At 41.7% G+C, this 23782-nt stretch overlaps 1 protein-coding gene and 1 long non-coding RNA gene across 6 annotated transcripts in view; one reads left to right on the top strand and one right to left on the bottom strand.

The window, feature by feature from the left end:
* Positions 1-23766, bottom strand: part of LOC128327598 (uncharacterized) — a 40598-nt gene extending 16832 nt beyond the window's left edge. Inside the window, exons 1-3 of one of the 2 annotated variants that reach the window (XR_008308697.1) lie at positions 23480-23765; positions 14184-14407; positions 13339-13547 (exon numbers count right to left, since the gene is read on the bottom strand). This is a non-coding gene — a long non-coding RNA (uncharacterized LOC128327598). Of the gene's footprint in view, positions 1-13338; positions 13548-14183; positions 14408-23479 lie in introns of those variants that run through there. The other variant, XR_008308698.1, reaches the window with a different exon arrangement.
* Positions 1-23782, top strand: part of NRCAM (neuronal cell adhesion molecule) — a 214452-nt gene that overhangs the window by 24483 nt on the left and 166187 nt on the right. The window lies entirely within an intron of this gene.

Raw genomic sequence — 23782 nt, forward strand, 5'->3', positions numbered from 1 at the left:
ACTTTACCAATCGGAGGTACCATAGCAGAAGCACCGTGGTGATTGGGCAGTGCGGATTCCATTTGCAGATAGGGAAGAGGAGTGGCTAGGGGGTGAGTGAGTGAGCGAGTGGCAGGGAGGGGGAAAGTGAGTGATCAAGTGGCGGGGAAGGAGCGAATGAGTGAGCAAATGGCGGGGATGGGGTGAATGAGTGAGCAAGTGGCGGGGAGGGGATGAATGAGTGAGCAAGTGGCAGGAGGGAGGAAATGGGGAGGCAGCAAGTGGGCAGGGTGGGAGGGAACGAGTGAGTGGGAGGGGGTGAGTGAGCAATCAGCGTGGAGGGGGAGTGAGCAAGCAGCGTGGAGGGGCTGAATGAATGAGTGGTGTGGAGGGATTGAGTGAACGAGTGGTGTGTAGGGGGCTAGTGAGTGAGTGGCATGGAAGGGTGAATGAGCGAGCAATCATTAGGGAGGAGTGAGTGAGAAAGTGAGCAGGGAGTGAGAGAGCCAGCAGTAGGGAGGAGTTAGCGGGTGAGTGGGTGACCAAGCAGCGGGGAGGGGGTGAGTGAGTGAGCAATCAGGGAGTGAATGATCGAGCGGCGGGGAGGGGCGAGTGAGTGAGCAGCGGGGAGGTGTTAAATGAGTGAATGAGTGGTGGGGAGGGGGTAGCTGAGAGTGGGTGGTTGACTGAGCAATAAAGCAGGGGCTGTGGTGGTGGGCAAGGTGAGCAACAAAGTCCTAGCGTACAGATGCTCTGTGCAGGTTCAGCTAGTTCTATTAGTTATGGAATGTGAACACTTAGGGAATACGGAAGGGGAGACATGGAATGGACAATCGGGGGAAGCCAGGTAGGTAGTTGGAGCAATGTGAGGAAGAAGCAGTTTGGGGGCTTACTTCTGAGTGAGTCTGCCCAGAATTGCTGCATCCTTTTCTTGCCTTTCCCCCATCCTCTCATCTGTCAGACAGAGAGTGACTCCTTTACAATTCTTTAGAATTATGTCACACTTCTCTCAGTTGATAAAGTCATGTTGCCCATTCCCCACTGTCAGAAATTTGACAGGAAAACGGCACTTGACTTCTGCAATAATGTTGTGGAGTGATGCTCTCGCTTCAAGATGATGGAGGTCTGAGTTTCGTCACAGGTAACAAAAGACAAAAATATTAATATTGGTTTTAATAACCCAGATAAATGGGTGGTCTGTTGGAGTTTGAAGTATTCTTTGTATCCTTCGGGACATAATGTTTCTGCTAAATGCAGAGGTCTGTAAGTACTTAGAATGCATGCATTATGATTCACATTTAGTGAAAGCGGATCCAGAAAAATCTTCTCCTTGTTTGCTTTTGGAATATATGGAAATCTTTCATTGTATAGACATGAACACTCCATTATGGGAACATAACAAACCTAATTGTCTTGTACTCATAGTTTGAAGTATTGAACCAGCTTGAAGCAGGTTCTCGAGACGGTCTGCCACCTTCTCAGTTGCATGGTGAATGCCTGGCCTTATTTAAGGAGATTAGTCTTTCTGGCAGTAAATCACAGAAACCTAGCATGTGAGTTTCCGCACCCCACCTCCCATACCATGAGAGCAGATGGTGTGCTGTACATACAATTAAAAATGTAACAATTTTCTCTGCTATAATATACACTTCCAGTTTTACATATCTAACTGGCAGAGTTTCAGGCAGCTTGCCTTGTTGTTTTGAGAGTATATGATTTCTTGCTATCCTGCACAGCCCATGCTTTGTTTTGTTTTGTTTTTTGTTTTTTGTTTTACGATGTAATGAGATGGCTTTTAAATGCAGATTAAATCTACCCATAGACTCCAATCACGAGATCATCAGTTTTTATTCTGTGTGAGAGAATCTAGGACAATTATGACAACAGGCTTCTATTCAGATAATAGCATCCAGTTAATTAGCAATTGTAAGGACACACTAGCATGTTATATTTTGCTGTTTATTTCATATTTATTTGGTTGTGCTGGACTAGCTCATGAAACAGATTGGTTCAGAACAGATTGGTATCTTTATCAGATATTTGCAGAGGGCTCGAATTTTCAAAACATAATGTGTAGTTGCAGCTATAAAAATAAAACGTGAAGTTAAAAGCTATTTGTTCTAATTGTAGTGTATAAAAATGCCAGATTTCTTTTTAAGGTACAAGAAACATTCTATCCTATCTATCTATCTATCTATCAATCAAATTTGTACACTGCCCAAAACTTTCATCTCTGGGCGGTTAACAATGACGAAAACAAGTTAAAAACATACAAAAAAGAAAGGGGATAATATAAAGGGGCAAAAAGGAGGGAGAAAAAACCTTAACACAATTTAGACAATTTAAAAATAAAAACAGATTAAAACCTAAAAATTTAAAAAGCTGAAAAAGCTTGGGTAAAGAGGTGGGTTTCAAATGCCTTTTAAAAATTGTCAGAGATGGGGAGGATTGTATTTCAGTAGGGAGTGCATTCCACAGTCTCGGGGTAGCAACTGAGAAGGCCCACCCCTGTGTGGCTACCAGCCGAGCTGGCGGCAGCTGGAGACGGACCTCTCTAGATGACGTCAATGGGCGGTGGGATTCATAATGAAGAAGACATTAAAGACATTAAAGCTTTGAGATTTTTTAATTATGTGTAATATTCTTGGAACTAGAGTGTTTAAGAAGGGATCGGAGACTAGAGTCACCACAGGCCAGTCTGAAAGGGCCTAGCCCCCTCTAAGGGTTTCAGGTGGAAAAGGCTGTTGATGTAGTCATGGCTGATGGATAAAGGAGTGGGAGGTGTGCTAGGTCATGCCCATTCTTTAGGGACCCAAAAGCTGACTCCAGGGCCTTGCTTGCTGTGTCCTTTAAGCAGGGCTTAGATGTGAAAGAAGGAGCTGAGCTGAGGATACAAACTGATATGTAACTCTCACAAGTGCATCAAAACTGAAGCTACTGCACTAGGGGAAGGCTTTCAGGACAAAAGACGCTCATCATTAGTTTAAATGGAAAATCCATTCTAATCAGATCTTTTGGAGCCAAAATGTTTTTTTTAAAAAATACAGCCCTAGTTCAACCCATATCTGTGATGGGGTGATTGCTATGGCTTGAATAGCATTTGAATAACCTTTCAACTTTTGGCAAGTTTTAATTGCAGGTTTGCTGCCTTCTAGACAGAGCCCTACATCTCCAGTAGGCATGTGCTGAAAAAAATTGAGAAACATTCTCCAGTTACCACCTTCGTTACAATTGTTATTCAGAAGAAACTAAAAGGCACAATATGTCTGTGTGCATGCAGAAGGCCTTTAATCTGTGTCTTTCTTATGTTCGTGGTGAATTCAATTTCTTCTTTCCACATTGAAAGGAAAGTTTGGGAGAGAAATTCATCGATATTGGAAAGAGTAATCAGAGGCGTATCTAGGGGAAATAGCGCCTAGGGCAAACACTGAAATTGTGCCCCCTGTCCAAACATCTGACACCTATCTTTCAGATAACTGTACCATAATATCAGCTCAAAAATACAAGTCAGGCTCATTAATCTTTTAATATTTCAAAAACTATTTAGCAGTGGATGTAGTTTTCCACCACAAAATGCTGGAAAACCACAAATTTCAGTATGCTGGGGCTCATGAAATACCCAAATACTATGTGGAGGTGTACTTGGAAAACTAAATAGAAGTGCCTGTCTAATTCTCTACTATGCATTGTAGCATCACTATTACATAAGTTTTAAAAATAAATGGAGAATTTGACTTTTCCCAGATACTCTGAAAATTATTAAAGGATATGCAGAGAAAACTGTGTCACTGCTTGGAAAATATTCTAGTCTTTCAGAAAGACAGTTAAAATGAGAGAAATAGAGCAAGAAACTCCCAGTGGGCCTTAATACTAAGGATTTCACACTGATTCAAAGACAAACTCACCATTAATAGCCATATTATTAAGACATCACATTTAATTCACTTATCACAAGAAGCAAAGTAAGAGCAAATGAATAAAATCCTAGCTCATAAGCTTCAGCTCAGTATTCATAAGCCCTGATTCTCTGTACATAGTGCCAAACTAAATATGTGTACACTGACTTATATTTTATTATTATTATTTTTTAAATTACCTGCAGCCCCTTTGGGGGGCTTCCTAAAGACTGTGGGGGGGGGTCTGCAAAGGTTCCCCCTGCCCCCGCTGGCCTCTGGGGCCTTGCAGGGACCATTTGAGCATGTGCAGTGGCCATTTTTTAAAATAATTTTTTTAAAAAAAAAATGGCCACTAAAAACAAAATGGCCACCACACATGCTCAAATGGCCTCTGTGCGGCGTGGCATGGCCTAGGGCCTCACAGAGGCCATTTGAGTATGCACAGTGGCCATTTTGTTTTCGGTGGCCATTTTTTAAATTTTAAAAAATGGCGCCCCCTTAGAGTGGCGCCCGGGGCACGTGCCCTGCCTGCCCTACCCTAGATATGCCCCTGAGAGTAATGCATGCTCCATGTTTGGGCCAGGGGAAAGAAAAGGAAAAGCTAGCTGTGATCACAGAAAGAAGGTTGGGGTTTGCACTCATTACCCATTCAGCTGTGGGCTATGCTTCTGGCCAGGGATGTAACAAACTTTGAATGGGCTCAGGTTCAGTTCTTTAACATGGCTCTCTCTCTGGCTTTTTTGGCAGTGTCATAAGCGCCACCAATTTATTTTGAGGGGACTATGTTGAACCCATGTACAGGAGTGCACTTCCTATCTGTACCATGCATTTGAGGGACCTCTACCCAGGCTCACTTTTAAATTGCAGTATGTGAATATACAAAGAAGCACAACCTATCAGATCTAAAGTGCATTTGAGCTTCTCTTGCCTTCTGAATTTCATTTGGGAATTCTGCTAAGTATCAGAAATTGAATGTTCAGAAGATAACTTGAATGAAATACAGGAGCTAGTGCAAGGGTGCAGGCTTTACATTTTTCTTAGCTACAGACTTGAATTGCATCCAAGATTTAATAAATAAATAAATAAATAAATATTTAAAGGGCAAATGCCTGGTGGAAAAGAAATGTCTTCAATAAGGTTTTAAATGCTGAAAGGGTGGAGGCAGACCGAATTGGGGGCGGGGGAAGAGTTCCACAGTGAAGGGGCAGCAATAGAAAAAGCCCTTCCACAGGCCCTAGTACTATGGACCTTTCTAACAACAGGGACCGAAAGAAGGGCAGCCTGAGAAGATCTCATAGGACAGGACAGGACTGGCCAGGAGAGGTGGTCCTGAAGGTAAACAGGTGCTAAGCCATGAAAGGTTTTAAAGGTATGAACCAGCACTTTGAATTAGACCCGGAAGCAAATACGTAACCAGCACAGCGACTGCAGAAGTGTAACAATATCATATCTTCTAGCACCCATAAGCAGGCAGGCCGATGCATTCTGGACCAACTGAAGCTTCCGGGTCATCTTCAAAGGCAACCCCAGGTAAAGCGCATTACAGTTATTCAGATGAGAGATGACGAGGGCATGAGTTACCATTGCCAGGACCTGCCGGTTGATATAGGGCCGCAGTTGGGTGGACCACCTGAAGTTGGGCAAAGGCACCTCTGGCCACAGCCTCCACCTCCTGCTTGAAGTGTTCAACAAAAGATACTGAACAAGAGAAGTGTGTCCAAAGCAGGTCTGGAAGGTCCATCCTTGGAGCAACACTCAAGCTCCTGCCTGCACTCTTCATGTTTAGGGTGTTATTTATCTGAAGAGGTTAAGGTTGTAAGTGTAATCATGCCCATTTTTGTGCTCAGCAGGCTGGGAAATTTTATCACTTTTACTGGAGACCAGAGGCTGTGGCAGTGCTTACAATGTTGAACATAAGATGCCCAAGGAAAAGGAGGAAGAACTGAGTAACACAGTGTACTGAACACTACAGGAAGAAGAGATTAAAAGGGGAAAATGTTCCCAAATACTTACAGCTCTATGGAAAATATGGGGGCTGGAAGACTAAAGATGCATTTAATGCAATGTATCTGTTTCCAGAAGTTAGGGGGGGGGAAATGTAGGAAGTCTGAAATATGATTATAACTCCACTTTCCTTCCGGGCAATCAATGGCTTTTAAAGTATGATACAAGCAGTGTGAAAACAGCATTTCTCTCTTGCATACATGCATACCAACACAAGACAGAGTTTCAAAAATCCTTTGATGGCACGTGTGAAATCAGTCCAAGAGTGGGAGAAAAGAACACAGTGAACTCCTAACAGAGAAGCTTGTATAGAGAAGCATTAATGAAAAGGACAATTGGGGGAGGTGGGGGAAGAAATAACCTGGACTGGAAAGCTTTAATATAGAGCTCAAAGCTGATATAGTGGGACCAAGAGACTGAATGATATTTAACAGTTAATAGAACAAATGTAGTTAGAAAAAGTGCTCACCTGCAACAACATGTTGCAGCATCCTTTCTCACCCTCTGGAAACCTTCCCCTGCTGTGCAACATAGTGCTAGAAGGCACAGCATTGGGCTGGCTGTCATCCCTGAACATGAGTGCTCTATTGGTGTTGGGAGCGCAGTGCACTGGATGGCGGGGGCGGGGGGCGGGGGGAGAAGGCACAAAAGGGGCAAAGTGCATTTATGGCTGGGTGAGCTGTGACCCACATATTAGATTTCTGAAACAGAAATGGGGGCAGGTGAGGGGGCAGACTACCGTGCCCCCCTCCACACACTGGAGCCACCCTTCTGGGAAGGAATATCGTGTGTGGATTGCCTCATGCCACTCATTTCTCTGCCCTCCAACCTTAATGCTCTCCTTCAGGATATTATTAAATGTTAGGGGCTCAGGTCAGTGTCCCTCTCTCTTTCTCCATTTTGCTTTTGTTGTTGTTTCTTCCAACTGACAGTGAACTTCAACCATGGACTTAATTGGTAAACCAAGGGCAGGCTAGCTTGGCTAGCCAGCTGTTGCTGAATTACAACTCCCATCATCCCCAGCTGAATGGGGAGCAGAATTCTGAGGAATGTTTACTGAACTTCTAAACTTCATCAGAATTCTTGTGAGGGTCTTTTTCTTCAACACAGCAGCTGACTTTTCTTTTCTTTTCTTTTGAAAAAACTTCCCCACTGCTTTTGTATGCTTGCTAGACTTGCAGTATGCATCAAATTAGAGATGTAACTAAAAAAGTGACAAATTATGTCTGGGGGGAACCTATGTTGCTTTTTCTTTCTGTGGAAATTACTGAAAGTTTCTTTCCCCCAGAACATTAGATCTCTTTTTATCTCTTCTCTATGTCAGCAGTTTGGGGGATGTGTAGCTGTGGGCTTTGCCTTGGCATCAGAAAGGCTAGCAGTTTATCACCCAAGAATGTCACTTGTGTTTTTCAGTCAAAGAAAAGTGAAAATAATCTGTCTTAATTCCCAGGATTGTTCATTATTTCTTTTAGTATTTGTGGTTGCTAGTTCTAGCATTGTTAGGAATGCCACTGTTTTATTTTAGAAAGCTGTTTTTTCTCTGTTTCACTCCCACCCGCCCCAATCAGTTTAATACATCACACCCAGGCTATGTATTTAAAGATCACATTTTAGAAATAAATCATGAGTAGTAATAAGCTTGATCCTTCTACTGCTTTTGTAGTTTAAAAAAAAACCTACAAAAAGAAAGAAAAAACAAAAGACAACTCATGCAGTTATTTTTATGCTTGGTGACTGTGATGAATTCAGCCAACTTCTGTGCTTAATAAGCTATATAGTTTAATAAATTACTAATTCATTCATTTTCTTTAATGGACATTTAAAAAGACTCAGTGACAGCCCCTCAATGCTACTACAAGATAAGGCCGATCAGATCAGTAATATCCACTTTAATAAAGGAACTCTGAGTTCATATTTGCCTAATGAACTTGCACTTGCCAATAAACTATATGGTTCCATCCGATCAATTATATGTATTTTAAATGCATGCTGCAGCACAGTTTCATCCTTTTCATTTTTATCACTTCAAACTTTTGGTAATATGACTCAAGCACCATGGACACAGTTTGCTGGAATTTTGAATAACACCACCAGTAGATTTTCTTGCAATGGGCAAAGTCAATAGGTTGTGGTACAGTAATTAGAAAGGAATGTAAAATGCTTAAACTAATCAGTTTAGTAAAATGATATTCATTTATTTTGTAAAAAGCAAAAATATTATTTGTTCACATTTAACCTTTTATTCTTTACAAATGAATGGAATGTATCATGGTTAGAGGCTAGGCAGTATCTACGCTCTCTGATGTCCAGGATGTGAATGAAATTGAACATCCTTTTTAATTCAGGGTAAACATTAATAGTTCATATGTGTCACTTTTCTGTGTACAGGTTTTTAATTTGCATTTTAAATCTGATCAAGTGGTTTTATTAATATAAGAGCTTTTTTTGGAATTCAATTTCTATTGATGAATTCTACTTAAATTTATCAAAGTCGAATTTATCACTTAATACTCAGTGCAAGTGTCTAATCCAGTTAATTTTCAATCAGTTTCCGGCTTTGAGTGGTGTCAGAAGAACTCAAAAAGGAGACAAAAGAGAAGGAACCTTCTTGCAACCTCTTTCATGCATCTTTTGTGAAGGAGATTTTTGTTGGCCTACTGCCAAATTCCTAATCTAATATCTATTCTCTTTATTATTATTTATTAATATCGGGACAAATATCGGGACGATACTAGTTTATCCATTTGGATTCCACTCAGAATTATTAATACTGTGCTGTAAGTTCTTTGAGGCCTTTTGATGGATGCTTCAAATTATAAATGCCAACTTTACACCACAATGTAATTCATTCAAAACTAAAAAAGATTTAGAACACGTTCACAGTGCTTATCAACTCTTAGTTCTGGCTTTGTGACATGCTGCCCTGGACAGAGTTCAGTATGGTTCCAGCCAACTGAAGCAAGTTTAGCAAGTAGATAACTACAATATTCCTGATTACCTCTCTTCGGTTGAGCTCTTGATTACCATCCTTTGGTGGTGTTGGGGCTTGTGTTGGACTGCGGAATTGTAGACTGTAATCTGGAGCTGCCCGATGGGAGCACATCACACCCATTCTGAAAGAGTTGCACTGGCTGCCAGTTCGTTTCCGGGTCCAATTCAAGGTGCTGGTTTTGACCTTTAAATCCCTAAACGGTTTGGGCCTGGGGTATCTGAGGGACTGCCTGGTCCCAAGGGTTGCTGCCCGCTCGATGAGGTCATCTGAGGGGGCTCTGCTCCGAGTGCCGACAATGAGGGAGGCTCGGCTGTCATGCACTCAGGACAGGGCCTTCTCTGTTGCTGCCCCAGACTCTGGAATGCTCTCCCAGTGGCCATTCGCTCCTCAGACTCCATCACAGTTTTTAGAAAGCTTGTTAAATCTTGGCTTTTTATCCAGGCTTTTACATGATTGTTTTTATTGCTGCTTCTATGTGTTTTTACCTGTGTATAGTTTTTTATGCTCGTATTTTATAGCTTTTAAATTTGGTTTGTTTTTATATTTTTAGCTTAATATTTTTATTGTCATTTTATTGTATGTTTTTAAACTTTTGTAAACCGCCTTGAGGTTGTTTTTAATGAAAGGCGGTATATAAATGCATCAATAAATGAATGAATGAATGAATAATAATTCACCTATCCAGTGGAAATAGTAGAGGCGGAGTTCCTCATAGGATTGTGATCTCGCTGCCTTGGGGAGCGAGGTCCAAATAATTTTTTGGTGGCTGTAAAAAAGTTTGTTACAGATATGACTGGTGACTATGTCACTTCCCTCTTTGCCTTCTGGAATCAATAGGTGTCTTGACTGGCTCTCCCCCTTTCCTGCTTAGTAGAACCTGATCTGTTTCTTAGTTTTGCTATTAAAAGCTAGGGATGGGTCCGGATGGGTCCGGAGGCCATTCTAAAGGCCTCCTGACTGTCTGGACCGGTCCAGACCTGGCCAGTTTGGTTCAGGTGGGGTGAGTTTCTTTGAGGGCGGGGAAGGGTTTACTTACCCCTCCCGCCGCTTTTCCCCCTCCAGTGCGCGTATTCCTTGTAGTAATTGGGGCGGCAGGAAACCTTCCTGCTGCCCCTTCTCCCTCTTTAGTGCAAAAGGCTTGCCGGAGCCTTTTGCGCACACGCACGTGAGCTTCACATCTCCCACGTACATCGGTGAGACGTGAAGCTCGCGCGCGGCGTGCGCATGCGCAAAAGGCTCCGGTAAGCCTTTTGCACTAAAGAGGGAGAAGGGGCGGCAGGGAGGTATCCTGCCGCCCCAATTACTACAAGGAATACGCGCGCTGGAGGGGGCAAAGCGGCGGGAGGGATAAGTAAACCCTCTCCCTCCCTTAAAGGAACCCACCCCACAGTGCAGGACCGCAGCTCTGCGGTTCTGTGCACACCCCTATTAAAAGCTTAATATTCCATCTCCATTGCATCTGTACAGAGCTGACCAATGAACTTTTTATGGAACTTTTATGACTAATGAGAACTTTTTAATGGACACTTTGGTGATAAAATAATTCATACTGTATTTGTTTTGACTCTCAGCTACAGAGTTGGTGTTGCATGTGTCCATGTTGCCTTCTTGTCATGTTCATGTAAATACATTTCAGTTTAGGCAACCTCAGGTTGTGAACAAGATAGCCAGGCGAGGCCGACTGTTGGATGATGGAGATTGTTAATGTACCTCTGAGGTGATGTGTTATATCATCTGCATTAAAGCAGCCCTTGCTGAAGAAGCTTTCACTGTATCCTTCAGAGCTGAATAATCAGCCAGTCTAGAATACCTCATAGTTGGGAAAGGTAAGGATGTGGAGGTGTCCAAGGTACATTTTCCAGCCTGAGGGAATATGATCCTGTTAATTCTCCTGGAGCTCTAAGTTGCTTTAAGTACCATTCATCATGGTCGTCTTCTGGAATGCCATGCTGGGATTGAACTGGGAGGAACTGTGCAAAACTAGTTCTGGTTGTTCCTGAAAAGAAAGTCCCCAAAAGCGGTCCTTATGGTGTTCAGCATCTCCTGTAGATATAGGTTATTTAACATCTTCAATAAATAACTAAAACAGGTTGTTTGGAGATTTTGGCTAAGATGTCAGCAATATGCTGGTGATGATTCCAAGCTCTTTCTAATTAGATTTCAGGGAAATAGTGAAATAGCACATGAGATCAATAATGAGTTGGATAGGGATAATAAACAAAACTGAAATACTTTTGGTTGGATGGCCAGAGGTATAGCCTTTTTCTACATTAGGTTCCACATTGCCTTAAATAATAGTCTTGTGGCTTCAGGCTATTTCTGGATGGTCAGGTGTGCCCTGCTGCCTCTTACAGTTCAACTTAATTGGTTACCAAATTGTTGCTGGACCCAATTGGAGAAGTTGATATTAACCTTTAAAGCCTTAAATAGTTTGTGGCTGGGATGTCTGAAGGGCTGTCTTGTTCGACATGGACCTGTGTGCTCTGGTCAGTATCTGAGGTTTTTGCTATGAGTGCGACTGGTGAACATGAGATAGGCTTTTTCATTATGGTATTGTAATTATGAAAAGTCCTCCTAAGGCAGACTTGTGTGGCACAGTCAGTGGCGGCCAGTATAAGCAGGGCTGTGGGGGTCAAAAGACAAGCTATAGCTCATTCAAACTCATATTGCCCCATCCTTTTATTAGATGGCAACATTTATTAGATGCACCTTAGCCTGTTGCCTTGCTTTATCAGAAGCTTAAAGATCTTGATAAGATTGATAATGATTATATCTGAGATCTTTGACCTTGAATTATTTGGAATTAATGACCTTGAATTATTAAATCAATGGTGGGTTGCTTTGAAGGCAATGAAATATGCTTTTTTAGCTCTCAAAATGTGGCTGATACCGTAGAAATGTTTATTTCGTGTCTATTGGACACCTCAGAGAATGTTTAATAAGGGATGACTGCAGACTGCTAGATTTTGGAGGTGTCATCTGTATGAGGGCACACTTGCACTTATAGTTTGGTCCTGTCTAATTATTGCACCATTTTGGTTTGAAATTCATAAGGTAGTTAATATAACGTTGCAGTTATCATTGTCAGTTAAGGATGTTGAAGTTTTGTTGGGGTATATCCCCAGCATATGGAATTTAGCACTACATCAAGAACTGTGGATTGTTCTTGCTCGGGGTGTTGCCAAAGAGATTATAATATAACACCGGGAGAACAAATTCACTCCTGAATTGCAAAATTTTGGATTACAGATATTGCCCCATCCTGACTGCTTCTCTGTCTCTCTCCTCACTATGCCATGTGTTAACTGCATATGAGCAGACTGGTGTTTGCCCGGTTATCCCAAACCTGGCTAATACCAGCCCATGTGCCTGGGGTTAATGGCAGGACAAGGCAACAGACAGAGGCAGCCAGGATGGGGTGAGATGAGTGTGAATGAGCCCCACAGCACCTCGTCTCCCATCCCCCAGCTCCGTCCATACTGGCCACAACTGGATCCAGTAAAAGTTATATGACAAAGTTTTGTGGACCTGATCTATTTGTCACCATATAATGTTATTGCAGTAATGCTACTGGCTTGTCGTGATTTCATGTGGCTTTTATTGTTGTGTTAGATTATTGAGACTGAAAATAAGGATTACTAGGTATGACAACTAAATCATATGGAGATGGCTCATTCATTGGTAAATAGCAAATCTCTTGCCAGTGTGCTGTATTGGTTAGAGTGCTGGACTAAGACGGGGAAGACCCGAGTTCAAATCCCCATTCAGCCATGAGACTTGCTGAGTGACTCTGGGCCAGTCACTTCTCTCTCAGCCTAACCTACTTCACAGGGTTGTTGTGAGGAGAAACCTAAGCATGTAGTACACTGCACTGGGCTCCTTGGAGGAAGAGCAGGATATAAAATGTAAAACAAATAAATAAAATAAAAATAAATAAAAATATGCAAAATTTCCATGTGTGCATCAGAACTTCTATAAGACGCTACCGTTTTGCTAACAGGAGCACAAGTTGGCTAGTAGTTGGTAGGCTAAATAAGCTCTTCTTAAGAAAAACCATACTGTATTGTAGAATTCACTTTTATGAAGTCCATGCTATCCTTATCTGCCTGCATACTTACAATTTCTTCCTTTTTGTAAAAAAGAAATCTTATAATATCTTGCATATCATTTGAAAGGCACTTTACATCATTCGGGCTTAACCCCGCCCCCCCCAATATTTCAAGACTCTCAGCAGGTCCTTAGTAATACAGCACACTCATTGTTGAATTGTGAATGTTCTGTCAGCTCTTTTCCTGGGAATCAGTGGGGGATTGAATTTGACAAGAATCCTGTTCTCCCAGGTTCCATAGACCAAAAATTTTGTCAGTTTTAATCACCTGCCATCTCTCAAGAACTTCTTGTTTTCTAATCTTGTAGCAAGGATTAACTTTTGAGAAAGCCTGGCAGATATTTCACTATTCTGAGAACACCTTTTGTAAGAGTTTTATTTTGAAAGCTTTCAGTCTGCAGAAGTGGGTTTATTTTTAGTGTGTGATCTTGTGCTCTGTTTTTTTAACAAAGAAAAGAAAAAGAAAGAAAGCTTGGTAGTCTCTTTGGATTTCTCGCCACCTCAACAAGTTGTGGAAATTAATTTCATATCCTGCAGCTTTTGCAGATGGCATGCTGTCATATCTTTTCTGCAAAAAATAATCACATGTAAATATAGACATGGGGCTTTATTGCTTCTATGTGCCAGTGCACAGTAGCTGTGATTATGGCAAGTAGCAAGGAATATTGTTTTTCATAAAAAGAAATTGTTTGAGCGGAGATATTTGCAAAGGTTTGCTCTGCAGGTAATCTGGAATAAGTGTACAAATAAGAAGCACAATCACCTTGCTGCCTTTTCTAGCTATGAACTGATAAGAGAAAAACAGTTAGTGGTGGTAGCTGTTCTAGTGTGGTGTGTTTTTCTATGTTTCAAGAATATTGTGAATGGGTTAAACACATAAAACAGCACATTCAAATACATGTAAACAAACAGACATGTGTTTGTCCAGGGTTCCAAAAATGTGAAGCTTAGTCCTAAGAATTTTTATATATACTTTTAATACTGTATAAGTTTGACTTAAAATCTGAACTACTTTTCTATCCTGATGGAGTGTCAGCAAGACTTTGAAGAATGTAGGGCTAAGTAGGCTCTACTAGGTTCCTTTGGCACCTAAGTAACCATTACTAGGTGCCCTTGGCAAAATATTAAATTAATGCAAGACTTGCCTGCCCTGGAATCTGGACCCCTTGGGCTCAGTAACCAATCCTCTTGCATCAAATCTCACCTGTGGTTTCGTGAAACTATGTTGCCTGGTCCGCATGCTTCCCCAATCAACATCTCTAGTCCAGGAGCTGACCCAAAGATTGCTGGCTCCCCAGGAAAAATCTGGCTTTGGCGCACGGATTCCCTTTGCCTGCACAGGCACCTCCATCTCCTTTGCTAGCATGGGTGTGCATCTCTCATCATCCAAGTACGTAGGTGGATAACAACCTCTGTCACGTTGGCAATCTAAAAACATTACAATTAAATCATTAACACAATAAAATGGTTTTAAATGCAGATATAAACTCTAAAACTCAAAACTTTTAAAACTATAAACTAAAAACCTGACTAAACAGGTATGTTTTCATGTCCAACTTACAAGTTTCCCTTCGTGCTATTCAGTTCTATTTTAGCTCCAGATCTTGGTTAATTGTTGATGCTGCCATCTCTTTTGCTTTACTTTTCCCCTTATAGCATCTGGAGCATCATTTTAGCATGTGCAGTTGTGAAATATGTGTAGCTGTTTTAGGGAAAGACATGTGATAAAATAACAGCTCTCTGAAAAGTTCAGTGACCAACATGCAAACTAAACTTCTGCTTCAGGGAGATAGTTTTTGGAGGCACAGACAACTGCAGAGGAAAAGGGAAATCTCCAAAAATCTACCTTGCCCTCTTGTGGAACTTGCAGATTCGTTGTCGCTGTTATGGTCAGAATCCAGACTTACTTTCAATGGACATGGTAGTACCTGGCATGTCCATGAAAGTTATTCTGGATTCCTTGCCTTGTACACCGCCCTGAGTCTGTGGATTGGGCGGTATATTAAATCTTTTAATAAATAGTTAAATAAATAAATATATGGATATATAATGCATTTTTTAAAAATGTCACATCCTTTGCACACTTCTTTGCAGCTGATCCTAAAGAAGCGATTGTAATGAGAAATATTTAGCTAAAAGCATCATGGGGAATAACAAAAACTTCTTTAAATACATCAGATGCAGGAAACCTGCCAGAGAGGCGGTTGGACCATTAGACAATGAAGGAGTAAAAGGGATTATTGAGTATATGGAGGTTGCAGAGAAGCTAAATGAATCCTTTGCTTCCGTCTTCACTGCAGAGGATACTGAGCCTATACCTGTTGCTGAACCAGGCTTTTTGGGGATGGAGGCTAAAGAACTGAGTCAGCTAGAGGTGATGAGAGATGATGTTCTATACTATATAGAAAAATTAAAAATTAATAAATCTCCAGGACCAGATGGCATGCACCCAAGAGTCCTTAAAGAACTTAAATGTGAAATTGCCGACCTCCTTGCAAAATTATATCTTCCATCTGCAATCAGACTCTGTACTGGACTACTGGAAAGTAGCCAATGTAACACCCATTTTCAAAAAGGGATCCAGGGAGGATCTGGGAAACGACAGGCCAGTTTGATTAATGTCTGTTGCAGGCAAATAGATGAAAAGCATTCTCAAGGATAAAATTGTTAAGCGTATAGAAGAACAGGCCCTGCTGGGAGAGAACCAGCATGGATTCTGCAAAGATAAATTTGCCGCACAAACCTTTTGGAGTTCTTTGAGAGTATCAACAGGTGTGTGGATCAAGGTGATCCAGTTGACATAGTATACCTGGACTTCCAAAAAGCTTTCGACAAAGTTCCTCATCAAAGACTGCTGAGGAAACCTAGCAGTCATGGAATAAAGGGACAAGTACATGTGTGGATTGCTAACTGGTTGAAGGACAGGAAACAGAGGGTAGGGATAGATGGAGAGTTTTGACAATGGAGGGAAATAAGTGGGGTCCCCCTGGGATCTACTGGGACTGGTGCTTTTTAATTTATTCATAAACGACATAGAAGTAGGGGTGAGCAGTGAGGTGGCCTAATTTGTAGATGATACCAAACTCTTTCGGGAAGTGAAATCCAAAACAGATTGTGAGGAGCTCCAAAAGGATCTCTCCAAATTGGGTGAGTGGGCGACAAAACGGCAAATGCGGTTCAGTGTTGGCAAGTGTAAAGTGATGCACATTGGGATGAAAACCCCCAGTTTCAAGTATACGTTGATGGGATCTGAGCTGTCTGTGACTGACCAGGAGAAGGATCTTGGGATCGTGGTGGACAGATCATTCAAAGTGTCGATTCAATGTGTGGCAGCTGTGAAAAAGGCCAATTCCATGCTAGGGATCAATAGGAAGAGGATTGAAAATAAAACTGCTAATATTATAATGCCCTTATACAAAACTATGGTGCAGCCACACTTGGAGTACTGCATACAATTCTGATCACCACATCTAAAAAAGGACATTGTAGAACTGGAAAAGGTGCAGAAGAGGGCAACCAAGATGATGAGGAGCCTAGAACACCTTTCTTATGAGGCAAGGTTACAAGACTGGGGTTATTTAGTTTAGAAAAAAGACGACTGCGGGGAGACATGATAGAGGTCTATAAAATCATACATGGTGTGGAGAAAGTGGATGGAGAGAAATCTTCTCTTTCTCACATAACATTAGAACCAGCGGTCATCCCATGAAATTTATTGCCAGTTAATTTAGGACCAAAAAACGGAGGTACTTTTTCACACAAAACAACTTGTGGAATTCTCTGTCACAAGATGTGGTGACAGCCAAAAACCTGGATGGCTTTAAGAGGGGGTTGGATAACTTCATGGAGGAGAGGTCTATCAATGGCTACTATTAGGAGGGCTATAGGTCACCTCCAGCCTCAAAGGCAGGATGCCTCTGAGTACCAGTTGCAGGGAAGTAACAGCAGGAGAGAGGGCATGCCCTCAACTCCTGCCTGTAGGCTTCCAGAGGTATCTGGTAGGCTATTGTGTGAAACAGGATGCTGGCCTAGATGGGCCTTGGGCCTGATCCAGCAGGGCTGTTCTTATGTTCTTGATATTTTTTTCATTATACAATTTTTAATAATTGAATACCAAATAAATATTTCTTTGCAGCTTAGAGATTGAAATACTCTCAAAAAATGAATTTTGGCAGTATACTTATCTTTATCACAGTTTACCCATTTTTGCAAGACTATATTAGATTTTGAGTATATATAGCAAACAGGCAATTTTAGAGTACAATGACTGAATTTAGAAAAATGTCAAAAATAATAGATGATGTAAAAGCTAGGTTACTGGGAAAGATACTACATTTTGCTGGAACTGGAAGCAGGGAGAATAATGCTGTTCAATTTGATAGCTAAATATTAAACATTTTGGGCTTGTTTTTCACCTGTTATAGTCCACAGTCTGTTATTATTCCCAATACTTCTATAAATCCTAATAGTAGTATGTGGTTCCAATGCCTTGGTTAAAGCTGTTAGAAAATTATTATTGAAATTAAATTAAATTATTGAATAAAACTTCACATCAGGTTCATCATTGCTTTCAGATAAGTTCCTCAAAGGCAAAGAACTATGCTTTCTAAGATTGTAATTGATTTCTGTGTATATGGTCTGTTGTAAATTCATTCATTTTAAGCCCTCGGGTTATTTCTATGCATGAATGCACTGTCTGCGTTTAGCAGGGCAATAGGCATACCCATATATCCACTAAGAATAGTTTGCTTTCTAAACCTTTCAGGACATAGTGGTCAAGCTCTATATTGCCTAACACCCCTCCTATCCCCGCCCCGGCCGATATTTTAGGTGTCTTTGAATTAGCTTCTTTAGTGAGCTGAGAAATGGAAAACAAGCCCTTTCCTTCATGGAAGAAGAAAGTATTTATGGTATCATCTGCCACAGTGCTTGGCAAAAGGTTATTGTCGCCTTTGAACATATTAAAGTATTTCATATCAAAAACTGAGAGGGAATTGGGCATAAAAGGCATTCTTCCTTTTGGTTTCCCATTGAAGTTCAATGTAGCCCCCAAGCAACAACCATTAGTCAAATTGGACAGTAGTATGGGAGGAAAGGCTTTAAACCTGCAGTTCTGATTTGCATTGAGTGCCCCCAGCCACTCAGTGCAAATCAGTAGGAAAGCTGCCTCATTTCGATCAGAGGAGAAGCTGCCTTCACAAGGGAAATGGGAGGTGAACAGTTTGGGACACACTGGAGGAAAGATGTAAACCTTCCCTCCCCCCCCCCCCACTGCAGTCCCAACATGGACTCTTCTGTTCTAGTTGCTCTTTGAGTTACAAAAAGCAAGCACATGGGGCCAAACTACATGTTTAACGTAATGTGTCGTTTCACCCTTTGCGCTTTCACTATCTAGCTCAGTTGCAGAGATCTTTGATTATGTTGCTTAAAGGCTATACATCTTGGCTAAGTATGATGTTTTGTCAAACCCAACCACTAAAAAGGGTCACTTGTGCCACTCTTATGAGTTAACCTTTTAATCATGTCTCATTGCACCTGGAATGACTCTAATTATAATTACTACTGTAGCTATGAATTATTCTGATATGTTATGCCTCTGTAATGAGGCAATACATTGTTTTATATCTCATGATTAATTTTTAAGTGCACATAAGCCTAACGAGCTGTGTAGCTTTTTATGCTATTGGCATAACAAATAATATTTTAGTTGAGTGGCTTAAAAAGATTTTTTTTTATTGTATAGTAGTGTTGAGGAACAAATCTAGTCCAAAGAGAGATGCACAATGCCTCCTGAGGAACCTCCTACTAATGACATACACCAATCTCATCTTGCCTGCTGCTTGAAAAACTAATTGTTGTATTCTGACACACAGAGAATTCTCACGATCATTCCAACGTTGGTTAAATGAAAACCTGCCACAGGAACACAGAGTTTTCATTTAAATAACACTGGAATAAGAATGATAACCAGCCTGTAGTTTTGGAGAAAAACTTCAAAGCAAGGCTGGTCCTGTGTATTATTAGGAACATAGGAAGTTCCCTTATACTTGGTCGTACCAAGTCAGACCATTGGTCCAGCTAGCTTAGTATTGTCTAACCAGACTGGCAGCTGCTTCTCCAAGGTTGCAGACAGTAGTCTCTCTCAGCCCTATCTTGGAGCTGCCATGCAGATGATCTTCTCAGAGTGTCCCCATACCCTTACAGTGCTCATATGTAGTATCTCACTCAAATGCAAACCAGGGTGGACCATGCTTAGCAAAGAGGACAATTCATGCTTGCTACCACAAGACCAGCTCCAGGGGCATAGCTAGGGGAGAGGGGTCCTGTGTTTGCCCCTCTCTCTGGCAGCCCCTCAGAGTGAAGAGGATAATGAAGAAAATAGGGAGCGGTAGAGTAGGGAGGCCCTCAGGAGCAGGGGAGGTATTTCTTTGAACCCATCCGCTCAATTATAGCTACACTACTGACCATCTCTCCTATCCTATTCTTTGAGCGTGTCTACAGGAAAGCTGGCATAGGCACCCATACCATTAAACATGAATAGGCCATAAAATCATTTTTGTTCTGATTAATTAGAAATAATTTAAAAAATAACAGAAGTCTTATCTTGGATCTGAGGCAGTTATTTTTTTTAAATTCTGCTTGTAGTCATTAGAAAAATAAATATGCAGGGCACGATTTTCTTTTTGTATCCCCATGAGTTTGGAATTCCTGATTGGGCGCAAAGAATAAAATGGGCATTTCTTGTTCACGTTCCACATTAAAATTGTTGAATAATGACAGCATTGCCTCATGAATCAAACCCTTATTTCTTTCTGCTTTCATAAGGCCACACAAATCCTACATATTTTTCATTGTAGTGATATTTTCAAACATTCATGTGCTTAAAATGTTTTTCTTTGCATATCAGGATAGTGGCATTTTTACTTCCTGTACTTAAAAATTGGATTTGTACTTTTCACACACATGTGCGCGCGCGCACACACAAACACACACTCTCTCTATTGTTAGGTAAAAGAAAAGATGATGATGATGATGATGATGATGATGATGATGATGATTACATTTATATCACGCTCTTCCTCCAAGGAGCCCAGTGCGGTGTACTGCATACTTATTTGTTATTTGTTATTTATTATTTGTTATTTCTCTTTGTAAACTGCCCTGAGCCATTTTTGGAAGGGCGGTATAGAAATCGAATAATAATAATAATAATTATTATTATTATTAAGTTTCTCTTTCACAACAACCCTGTGAAGTAGGTTAGGCTGAGAGAGAAGTGACTGGCTCAGAGTCACCCAGCAAGTCTCATGGCTAAATGGGGATTTGAACTCGGGTCTTCCCAGTCCTAGTCTAGCACTCTAACCACTACGAATGTTAGATCTTAGATCTTTATGGGCATTCTAGCTAATAGTAAATGCATTCTTCTCTGTATTCTAGCACCATTAAAGCTATAACATATGGGAACAGACCATTTGCTATTGGAAAGCAAGCAGTTTCTAATTTTCCATACATATTGGAGGTATCGGGATCAGAGTCCCAAAGAGGCAGCTCTATGTCAAACGGAGCCAGCAGACAGTGATGCAGTGACCTACATGGGAACATAGGAAACTGCCATATACTGAGTCAGACCATTGGTCTATCTTGCTCAGTATTGTCTTCACAGACTGGCAGCGGCTTCTCCAAGGTTGCAGGCAGGAATCTCTCTCAGCCCTGTCTTGGAGAAGCCGGGGAACTTGAAACCTTCTGCTCTCCCCAGAGCAGCTTCATCCCCTGAGGGGAATATCTTGCAGTACTTACACTTCAAGTCTCCCATTCATAAGCAACCAGGGCAGACCCTGCTTAGCTATGGGGACAAGTCATGCTTGTTACCACAAGACCAGCTCTCCTCTCCAAGACCAGCTCTCTTGTCTGTCTGATAGTGTCATTCTGCTACTGATTTGCCCTTCCAAGTCCCCCGCTTCCCGACTTGTTACAGCCTGGCCAGTGTGTGGTCTTCTTCTTGTGTTCACAGGGAGGCCCTGTGCCCCATATTAAAAGCATAGTCTCTTCTGGATACGTCCCTCAGCCTGTAGACAATGTCTTTTGGGAGCTTTTCTACTGCTTTTGCTAGTATTGGCGCTTCTCAGGCCCACTGTCTAAATAAGATTGGTCTTCACAGCTTCCCCTTGCCTCCCCCTTGGTAGGCTGAGCCCTCTGCACTGTCCTCTGCATGGTTCTAGTGATTTGGAAGTGTCCAGAGAGGCAACTCCGGAGAGGGAGAGGGAGAGAAACGTGGGGATCCCCTGCTAACTGAGCAAAGAGACACCTTTTTCAAGTGGCAATTCTCTTATATTTAGCAGCAGGGACGTATCAAGGGAAAATAGGGCAAGCACTAAAATTGCACTCCTGTCCAAACAGGGATGATGGGACTTGTAGTCAACAATATCTGGAAATCCCCATTAAAAGGAACACTGTGCTATCTAGACTAGAACACTGTACCATCTAGACATGGTTGTTAATCAAAACCTGAAGACATGAGCGATCTTTGTTAAAGACTTAGAACAACAGTCAGGAGTTATGTGAGGATTCCAAGTGTCATTTTCTGTGGCGGAGTGTGGGGGAGCCTATAAACTAGTGAATGATTCCTGCCAGACTTTGTCTTGTGATGACTGTTTGCTCATGATGGGGTATATGTACATTCACCACACTAGTGCTTACTTTGGCACCAGGAGGGATGAGCATACATTAGTTTGCCACACTAGACAGATATCCCAGTCATGGATGGAAAATTCAGGGTCAATTTACAAGAGAAACATTTTCTACACGAAAGTTTCTTCTGTGCAGGTGTTGTGCAGAAACCCATGTGTAGTATCTATTTTGCCAGGGCATAGCAAGGTTGGAATGGGCCCAGAGATGAGATTTTAAAATGGGCCCCCAGCCCCTCAAAGTCCAGGGCCTCCACACACCCCAGGCCCCCAAGGATTTAAGTCTGATATTTCAAAATAAGTATGCTGCCTGGAAATACATTTCACTGAATACACACACGCACACGTCACAATATATAATGATATACATTGCGTACTATATATTTGTGCTACTTTTAATGCCTAGAACACACTAGAAACACTAATTATTAAACTGGTCCCCTTGCTGCAGATTAGCAAAGGAGACTTTCAACCATGCAGTGTGAGCCTGTGTATGTTTTCTCAGAATTCTGAACAAATTCAGTAAAGTTGGATTCCAGGAGGTTTTTCACATGAGGCTTTTAAAGCCCTTTAACACACCTCTCCTCTGGAATGGAGGTGCTGCATTCACATGTTGGCCAGATTTACCCTGAAGTCCCTGCGAGTTATTGGGGAGCAGTTCACACGCAATTCAGGTTTTTCACTGCTCGTTAGAGTGTAGCCTGATTTATATCCGGAGTAAAAAAAAAAAAGCCACTATTTTGCGTTGGTTCTTTGGGACAACTTCAATTTCTCAGTAAAGCCTCCCAGTAAACTTGCAGTAAAGCCTGCTGTGTGTAAAAGTCCCAGGTAAGTGTGTGGAGAATTGCAGCCTCAGGCAGTAAATCTAAGCACATTTAGCTGGAAGTACATTTCATTGAAACCTAAAGTACTTACTGGCAAGAAAAGCATGTCTACTTAAAAATAAATTCCATTGCATTCAACTGTCCCTGGTAAGTGCATATAGGATTGCACATGCTCAGGGATGTAACCCAAACCAAACTATTTTGTGCTCCCAGCATATTTTGCTCCCTATAGGAGACTAGTAAGTCCCACTGAAGAAAGGAAGATAGGTGGGGAGAAATAGAGAAAGGAGCAAGAATTAGCACCATTCCGCAGGAGAAAATGGGGGCGGGGGGGGGAATGTGGAATCTGCCTCTTTTTGGTAAAATTTTAAGCTAGATGAGACATGCCGGAGCTCAAGGAGCTCCTGAAGCTACTCCCTAGTCTGTCCTAGAAGTCATTCTCCCTGCTCCCCAATGTGGAAGTAGGGCTGGTTGTGGTCTCTCACTGTACTGAGATAAAAAAACTACTCTCTGCAGGTGCTCAGAAGCAGGGTCATCCCTGTTATGGTGCGGGGCTGGGGGGCAAATCAGCATGTGCAGGGCCTCATTAACATTTCATATCATTACAGAATCATACTGACTGATGACATACAATGTAAATAGTATGAGTGAGGTTTTTGGACATGTCCAACCAGCTTGGACATATAATGCATTTCTAAAGAAATAAAAATAAAATGCACAACACATTCAGACCTTCTGGGTTGCAAAACAACTTGAACGTAAGTGCATTTATGAATGAATGAATGAATGAATGAATAAAATATAATATTGTTTGTTCCATAAGTTTTTGTAATTTTCTGCCATGAAACAAGCCACTTATCGGGTTTTTTAGACAGTTTTTAAAAAGGCATCTAATTTTCCAATCTGTTTCAAGTTAAATATTCAGACTTCTCAGTCTCCCCCACATCAAAGCCCAATAGCAAGCAGATCCCTATATATCGGGGGGCAGTTACCACAAAAAGGAACACATCATATCTCCAGTAAGCAGGCAAAGGATGCTCTGTTCTGTGCAGAGAGAACTGTGGTGGGTAAGAGCAACTGGCACTCAAGTTCAGGCTTCAGCGAGGCCTGCAGGAAGGCCTCTCTGGAAGCCCTGCCCACCCGCTGAGAGGCGGGGAGAGAAGGAGCTGTGTCACAGTTTGCAGGCTGTTCCGATTGTAGCCCGAAGGGGAAGGCAAGCAGGAGAGAAGAAGGCGAACAGGGCAAGTGGCTGAGGAACCTTGGGGCTGGGCAGGTGGGCAATGGGGTGGGGGTGG

This window comes from Hemicordylus capensis, chromosome 5 (assembly GCF_027244095.1).
Source record: "Hemicordylus capensis ecotype Gifberg chromosome 5, rHemCap1.1.pri, whole genome shotgun sequence".
Taxonomy (NCBI): domain Eukaryota; kingdom Metazoa; phylum Chordata; class Lepidosauria; order Squamata; family Cordylidae; genus Hemicordylus; species Hemicordylus capensis.